Below are 9,120 nucleotides of genomic sequence, written 5' to 3' on the forward strand. Positions count from 1 at the left end.
AATGAAGCCGGCCTAAACCGGATCTTTCAAAAAAAAAATCTCTTCCTGGGCACAAAATCTTCCACTACAACCAGGTCTTTATCGAACATCCAGGGCCCATTATCAAGCGCCTTCCTCTTCCCCGAATCTTGGTAGAACGTGAACATGAATCGGTTCTCCCCCACTTCTTTGCAATCGATGCCCTTAATGGGGCACCACACCTTACCCAGCGACAACCGGATGGCATCGGCGTGCGCTAGTCGATCTGACACCACCTTCCCCACCGCCTGCAATTCCACGCTCTTCCCCTTATCCTTCGCTGACAGTCTAATCTTCACCCCCTTCTTCTCTTCCTCTGACAGTCGCAGTCCCTTCATCAGCCCCGCCACCCCTTCCATCGCTTCCGCCCGGCCTCACACCCCCGCCGCCTCTAGGGTTTGTGTTTTACGACCGTGTACCCTAGGAACACACGGAAGGCCTCTGGTGGATCGGACGGAGACGGAGAACAGGTTTGGTTGTGATTGCTGGAGCGAGACGAGCAGATCGGATCCTCCACAAGCCTCAGATCGGAACCCTAACGTGATCGCCTCCGCGATCGCCGGACAGGACTCCAACCGCCACACGTGGGGCGGACTCGCTCAGGGCAATTGTGATACACTTGTAGAATTGATACACCTGTATTACAATACACTCAATCCAAGCGCGGCCTAAGTGGTTGCTTTGGTGGCACCGTGTACGGTCACGCCGCTTCAGTCCGTCTTGATCCGTGAATGGTCGCGGCAGGCTGCCTCGGCACGTAGTACTCGTTGTCGCCCCCAACGTGTCCAGAGCTTTCAGTGCGACTCTGTCGGAGAGCAGTTGTTCAAGGCACACGCCGAGGAGACTCAGGAGAGGACCACCTGCACTAGGCAGGATGAGGATCGAAGAAGACGGCGCATGGTCCACGGCCCGTGATCGAGTGTCAGCGAGCGATCAGGTCGGCCATCGGGTCTGAGAACGTTCAGACAAGTCCCGTGCCGTGCCGGCGCGGCCATGAGGACACCTAACGGACCACGGAATATGTTGGACCGGAGACGCCGGCCGACTGGCCGAGAGTCGGGCGGGCCTAGCCACGGGCGCACCGCACGCGATGGAGTGGCAACAAATCTCCTGCGGGGATCTGATCCGGGTCACCGGAAACTTGCCCGGCACTGGTTCACGGATCTTGGCCGGCGGCGGCAGAGACCAGGCCAGGCATAAGTCCGTGTCACGTACTTCTACAGTAGTCCCACTACACGCATGCGCTGTGATTGGTGCTACTACTTTACTACAGTAGTCCCACCGCACGCCGGAAAGATGGCGATCCCTAGTGTTATTTTCCCGTGTTCCAGAGCAGACAAGGGCGAATCTCTCTCTTCTCGGGGAAGTCACTGCTTTGATTTATTCCGTGTGTGTAGCATTTTTGCTGTCGAAATTGGCCTTAATCTGGAGGTAGGCGCCAACGGTTACCTGTAGTGTCCCACGCACGTGCATGCTGGCACTGTTCCCCCATTATTATTATAAAATAAAAACTTGCATTAGCAATAAGTAGGACATTCTTCCGTGACCTGATGATCTGATCAAATCAAAACAATCGTGTAGTATACTGCATCGCCTCAGCTGAGCCTGAGCCGAGCATGAATGCATGAGACAAGGACCCACGGAACAGACCGTGGAGGAGAAAACAAGGAAAAGCGAGCTGCATGCGGCGACTGCGTGCAGGTGCTACAGGACGTCGGGAGGAATCTTTGGCGATGGGGCACTCATGGCGAGGAGCGTACGCGACATGGCTTTCAGTAGTACTAAAACAAATGCCGGGGAGAGAAGGCCGCTTTGAATACGAGTTCCTCCCGGACTTCTGCTATACGTGTGGTATAATTGGACACTGTGAGAAAGATTGTGTCACTAAGTTAAGGAAGGGAGAGAAGGCCCAGTACGGGCGGTGGCTTAAAGCTGAGATGGGGTACAGGAGGAATAATCCGGACAGTGGTGATTGGGGGATTGGTGGGAGGCGGGGAAGTGGAAGCAAAACCTTGGGGTTTAGTAGGTCAAATGGGCGAAGTGGTAGTGGAAGTGATAGTTTGTCCTGGCGGAAGGAGGATACCCGGGACAGGGCTGGGGATGGCCGGAGGGTGGAATCAGGGGAGGAAGTAAATAGCCCCTCAAAGACAGGCTCGAGGCCGGAACACACTGGATCACAACGTCGACTGAACTTGGAGGAGAGGGAGGAGCAACCGGAGGTGCAGAAAGGAGGTGTGCTTTCGGTTAAGGAAAAAGAGGTGCAGAAAGGAGGTGTGCTTGTGGTGAAGGAAAAAGAGACGCAGTTTGCGTCGCCTGATGAGGGAAGAATGGTCGTGGATCCTGCCAGTAGTCCGGGGAAGTTGAAGGAGCTGACACAGGACGCAAGTGGGATCAAGCGGAAGACCTATAAGAAGATTCGCCGAACGGAGAAGGGTGGCGATGGCAAAGCCGGTGGGGAGAAGGTAGTGGGGGAGAAGAGGGGGCGGCCCGAAGAGGGGGAGCTGGCTGGAGCCAAGAAGGGGAGGGCTATGGAGATTGATATGAAAGAGGCTGAAGGCAGCAGAGTAGTACCTGTTGGAGCAAACATTATATCGGCCGGGCTGCTGCAGCAGCCCCGCCGAGAGCAATGAAAATCATAAGCCGGAACTGCCGGGGGCTCGGGAACGGCCCGGCAGTTCGCAGCCTCCTCGAGTTGGGGAGGAGAGAGGAGCCCGACATACTTTTTCTTGCGGAGACGAAATTGACAGTGAAGGAGTTAGATAGATTTCGATGGATGCTTGGGCTTACGCAAATGACTGCGTGGAATCCTGAAGGTAGAAGCCGGGGAGTGGCTCTGTTCTGGAGGAGGGGGTTGAATGTAACACTGCGATCGTATGGTAGAAGGCATGTGGATGTTGACGTGACGGAGGAAGGGGGTTTGGTGTGGAGGCTTACGGGAGTGTATGGGGAGTCGGAGGCGGGAAGGAAGAAAGAGACGTGGAAGGCGTTGAAGCTGTTAGGGCAACAACACCAGCGAGGACGGCCATGGCTGTGTGTCGGAGATTTCAACGAGATCCTTACGTGTGATGAGAAGGAGGGTGGAGCGGTCAGAACCCAAAGGTGTATGGATGATTTTAGGGAAGCATTGGACTCGTGTGAGCTGACGGACATTGGGTACAATGGAGATAAATTCACGCGGCGGAACCATAGCAGGGACTTCGACACTTATATTCGGGAAAGACTGGATAGGGCTACGGCAAATGCAAAATGGTGTGAAGTGTTTCCTGATTTCTCCGTCATAAACGGATACCCTAGGCATTCAGATCACCGGCCGGTTATCGTTCAAACATCGAGTGCTGGAATTGGGGGTCGGAATGGAGGGAGAACCTTTCGGTTTGAAGCGTGGTGGTTGCAGGAGGAAGGTTGCTCGGAAGTGGTTCAGGAAGCTTGGGAGGCGGGGCTGTATGTAAATCAAGGCGGGGGTAGCGCTGCTATGAAGAATGTAGCGAGCTCCATGGTCTCTTGGCAGAAAGATGTTGTAGGGGAGATTGAAGGGCGACTGCAGAAAGCGCGCAAGGACCTGGAGACCTGTATGCGGGGCCCGGTCTTGGAGGAGAAGATTGCACAAGAGGCGAGGTTGAGGTGTGTAGTGAATGATCTTGATGAGAAGAAGAACACGAAAGAGAAACAACGCTCCCGGGTGTCATGGTTGAAGGATGGGAACAGAAACACTCGCTACTTCATGGCCTTTGCCTCGGCTAGGAGGAAGATGAATAGGGTGAAGGAGCTGAAGAAGGAGGATGGGACGGTGGTGAAGGAGGGAGAGGAGCTAACTAACTATATTTCATCTTACTTTCAGGACCTATTCACTTCTCGTACAGGAACCCGTCTGCATGAACTCATTGATAAGGCTGTGCCACGTATCACCACGCCCATGCATGCTGTTCTCGATGCGGAGTTCACCCGGGAGGAGGTGAAATTCGCTCTCGATCACATTGGAGACTTGAAGGCGCCGGGCCCGGATGGGATGCCGTCCATCGTTTACAAGAGGCATTGGCATTTCATGGGTGATAGAGTGGTGGATGAGGTTCTGACAGTCCTTAATGGTGGCCCTATCCCGGAGGGCTGGAATGACACAATTGTTGTGCTAATCCCTAAGGTGAAGAGCCCGTCCAGAATCAAGGATCTACGCCCTATCAGTTTGTGCAACGTGATTTATAAGCTTGTCTCTAAAGTCCTTGCCAACCGGTTGAAGATCATCCTACCTGAGATAATTTCTGAAAACCAAAGTGCATTTGTGCCGGGGAGGCTGATTACGGATAATGTCCTGATTGCGTATGAGCTATCACACTTCCTGTTGGGACGGAAGAGGGGGAAGGAGAGTTTTGCTGCAGTCAAGGCGGATATGAGCAAGGCCTATGATCGAGTCGAGTGGAACTTTTTGGAAGCTATGTTGGGCAAATTGGGGTTTAAACAGTGCTGGGTGGCTCTCATCATGAAGTGCGTCTCCAGGGTGAAATATCAGATAAAAGTAAATGGTAGTTTATCACAACAATTCAGTCCTTCATGTGGCTTGAGACAAGGCGACCCCATATCACCATATCTCTTTGTCATCTGCGCGGAGGGGCTCTCGGCACTTCTCCATGATGCCCAAAGGAATGGCCTTATAAGTGGGGTGAAAATCTGTTCCAATGCTCCAGCTGTTTCTCACCTCCTTTTTGCCGACGATTCCATGTTGTTACTTAAGGCGAGCAGGGAAGAGGCGGCTGCGCTGCGAGGGGTGTTGGAGTTGTATGAACAATGTTCGGGTCAGTGCATCAACACTGAGAAATCGGCTGTAATGTTTAGCCCGAACACGCCTGCCGAGCTACGAGAACTTGTGAAACGGACTATACACATTCAGAGCGAGAAGTGGAATGAGAAGTATCTTGGCCTCCCGGTTCATGTGGGCAAATCCAAGAAGAAAGCTTTCGCTTATGTCAAAAACTCAATGGCAGGGAAGGTATATGGTTGGCAAGAGAGGCTCATAGCGAAAGTAGGGAAGGAGACCCTGGTGAAAGCAGTTGCGCAGGCTATCCCAACCTTTGCTATGTCATGCTTCTACCTCACAAAATCTTTCTGCCAAGAATTGAGTTCGCTTATGGGGAAGTACTGGTGGAGCCAGCAGGAGAAGGAGAACACGCTACACTGGATCAGTTGGGAAAAATTGACGCGCTCTAAAGCTCAAGGGGGACTTGGATTTAGGGATATGCACAGCTTCAACCTCGCTATGCTCTCTCGGCAGATTTGGAGGTTGATCCAAAATCCGGAGTCACTATGCGCTCAGATCCTCAAGGCCCGTTATTTTCCAAACTCTCATGTTCTTGACGCCGTCGCGAAGGATGGTATTTCATATTCCTGGAGAAGCATCCTTCATGGATTGGAGTTGTTTAAGGAGGGATGCATTTGGCGCATTGGGGAGGGCTCACAGGTGAGGATCTGGTCCGACCCATGGCTCCCCAGGCCGTGGTCACGAAGGGTTTTAACCCCCAGGGGGGCCAGCCTGCTCCAGTTCGTCTCTGATCTAATTAGCCCAATAACGGGGAATTGGGATGAGCAACTAGTCCGTGATTCGTTTTGGCCAGTTGATGCAGCCGCTATTCTGCAAATTCCCCTCCGTGAAGGAGTGGATGATTTCATTGCCTGGCAATTCGAAGCAAAAGGTATCCACACAGTCAAGAGTGCATACAAACTGCATGTTCAGCTGGAGAAGAACGAGCGAGATGGCAATGCGGGTAGTAGCACGGGCCTCCCGGGAAACCTGGATAGCTGTGCTGATGATTCATGGAAGAGGTTGTGGAAGCTACCCTGCCCAAGAAATATTCAGATGTTTGCATGGCGCATAAAACATGAGTCTCTAGCTCTGCGTACTAATCTTGCGAGAAGAGGGGTGCAAGTTGAGGACAAAACGTGCTTATTCTGTGGAAGAGTGGAGGAGGATGGGGCGCACTTGTTCGTCAAATGCAAGGTTGTCAAGGAAGTTTGGAGGGATCTCTCGCTAGAGAAGGAAAGAATGGAGTTGGAACGCATTACGTCTGTGCATGTCATGATGGACTTTCTATGGGGGCTAGCTGAGGAGAAGCGAGTACTGATCCTCACATTCTGGTGGTTGTGGTGGAGCCATAGGAACAAGGTGCGGGAAGGGGAGTTGCCGGAGACGGCCGCGGTCGTGGCGAGAAGGGCCAGAAGTTGTGCTTTGGAATACGGCCAGATCTACGCACAAGGGGGGCCTGCTCCAGCGAAACCTACATGGCTACCACCACCGAACGACAAGATCAAGCTCAACATCGACGGCTCGCATGTGCCAGGCGAGTCACACGCTGGCTGGGGTGTGGTGGCGCGAGATGCGGCGGGCACAATCATGGGTGCAAGAGCTGGAAGAAAGGAGTTTGTTGCTGATTCCTTTGCGGCTGAGGTTTATGCCATGGCAGAAGCCGTCGCCTATGCTGCGGACATGGGGATGTTACGTGTGATCTTCGAGACGGACTGCCAACTTCTTGCGGAAGCTATGGACTTGGGGAAGGTTGACTCCTCGGCACTCGCAGCGATCATTGAAGATACTAAACTTCAGCTTAAATTGTGGTTCTCCCACCATGAAATAATGTTCTGTAAGAGGCATGTTAACTCTGTAGCCGATGAGCTTGCCAAGCTTGGGCGTTTATGTGATGTAAACCACTCTGTGGAGTGGGAATCAGATGTTCCAGCCAGTGTGGCTGTTCGTGCATTGGGTGATTTACCCAGGCACCAGTAATATACAAGCGATGCTTGACCCTCAAAAAAAAAATGCCGGGGCCACGAGTAGGAGGAGTAGAAACAACCTTTGAGTAATTCACGCCGTGAAGGATCGATTTCCGGACGTGATTTGCGATTGGTTGCGCCACCCAAAGGGGCCATGATTCCATCCTTGTGATTCCTCTAGTTTCTTTTCTGTCTGCGCGTCGCTCACAAACAAACAGGCAAGTCGCCGTGCCAAGACGAGGAGTCAGATCAGTGCCAACGGAACGGCTCGATCGACCGCCGCCCCAATAGCTGCTCCGGCGAGGCGAGCGGTGGCCGGGGCGAGCAAAAGGCGGAGGAGTCACAGCAGCAGCAGCAGCAAGCAAAGGAAGACCATGGAGTGGTCTAATTTTCTTTCGCTCGGGGCCACACTGAGAACCCGACAGTGCGTGTCGCTCGCATCGCATGCTTTTCCCTAGAACCTGGTTGACCGCCTGTGGCCCGGGCGCAGTACAACTATGCTGGACGGACCGACCAGGAGGCCAGGACCCCAGCGAGCCAGTATAGATAGTCCCCTCGCTTGATCATGTGATTGCATTACTTGTGTCGTGTGTGTCTCGTGTCATGTCACCATCTGTCATCCGTGCTTCTCGATGACAATGAACAAGCGTTTCTTTTCCTCTTTTTTTTTTGCGGGTGACTTTTCCTCTCTTTTTATTTTCTCTTTCCAAATAGGTGAAAACACATGTGGATTTTTTATTTGTGGTGAGAGGCAAAGGTGGTATTTGACCATTGCAAAAGTGGCTTGGCAGGTGGAGTGGTGGACCTTGATTCTAGGGTTTGTTGAGTCCGTCAAAGCTGTTGGCAATGATTATTTGATGCGCACCGAGGTTAGATAAACTCATGGCAGCACTGCATGCCAAGACTGAAGCACACAATTTTATGCTACAATACTCGGTAGAGTGCTTGGTCTTGTGCTGTGCATAGTTTTTGGATAGTGTATTTCAGCTTGGGGCCGATGCCACATGCCCACGTCCCGCATGTGTTCGAGACCTTTTGAGGATAGAAGACTATGGTTCCTTTGTGATTAGGGAAATAAACAGGATTGTAGTGTCTTATGCCACACTTCTTTTTACGGCGAATGTGCGGGTTTTATTGATCAAGTAGGAGTAGCAGATTTGCAATCATCCAGCATAGCCGACTAATGCACGGGGGAATTTGATAAAAACAAACAGCTGATCTACCGTACTACCTCCGTCCATGAATCTCCACTACTATAAAACAATCCAACAATAACTTTCTTAGATGCACCCCGCAATTACCCCAGCACAACAGCCAACTCATTCACCACCGCACGATTACTCCCACGAATCTGAATCTAACAGATATAATTGATCCAATACCGCTATGGTGTGCACGTAGCAATTTTCATTGACTGACCGTGCTTCACCTGGAGACTAGCGAAGCCTTCCCTCCAACTACCAATCGCATGTCCCCCGACAATCGGGCAACTCCAATCGCATATACTAAGGAAGGAATTGATTCTCCTAGCCCATTCGCGCAGGACCCTCGCTGCCTTCCGTCACCATCGCGCCAACACCTTCTTCTCCGGCCGCCGACCTCGCGCCACTCCACCGCGCAGCCGCCTCCCTGCACGATCGACGTAGCGGGCGCCCAGGAGGCTGCCATGCCCCCTCGCAGCATGGCACAAGGTTGCTAGATCACCAGTGCCCACGATCCCGCCCAGCACCCGCGCGGCCGCCCCCGCCCTGCACGGCCTCTGGACGGTTGGACCAGCTGTGATTCTTCCCTGCACTCAAGATTACAGTTTTTAGAACAGAAGATCAAACATTAGGCATACAAAGAAGGTAAGATCGTAAAAGTAAGACATTTAGATGCCGTGCAATTGCACAACATCTATACCTAGGGCACAGGAAAAATACATCACGCCAGTTTACATCAGTTTATTAGAACCATGTTTTTATCAGTTTTACCAAAACTGCCCATGTGTTTGGCAGATGCAATTTTACTATATTTTTGACGATAGTTTCCCTGGATGAAAGCTGAAACTATCCCAGCTACACGGCAGGACTAATTAGCGTCTACCAATCCCCACCTAAATGCTATGATCTGTGGCAGACTGACTTATCAGTTGCCTATCTATCCCTGCCTCGTGCACTTCTGGGACGTATATGAATGGCACCTAATGTAGCAAATATTGAAAGAGTGATCAACCATCCTTAAATGGCTTGAATAAAAGAGTGATCAGCCTGCAGTTTACAGAACCTCTATTTTTGCTTCATCCAAACATCTCAAAGTATTTAATACCAAAGTTTTTTCAGAAACCATGATATTTTCCTACTTTGT

Source organism: Triticum aestivum, chromosome 3B, assembly GCF_018294505.1.
Source record: "Triticum aestivum cultivar Chinese Spring chromosome 3B, IWGSC CS RefSeq v2.1, whole genome shotgun sequence".
Classification (NCBI taxonomy): domain Eukaryota; kingdom Viridiplantae; phylum Streptophyta; class Magnoliopsida; order Poales; family Poaceae; genus Triticum; species Triticum aestivum.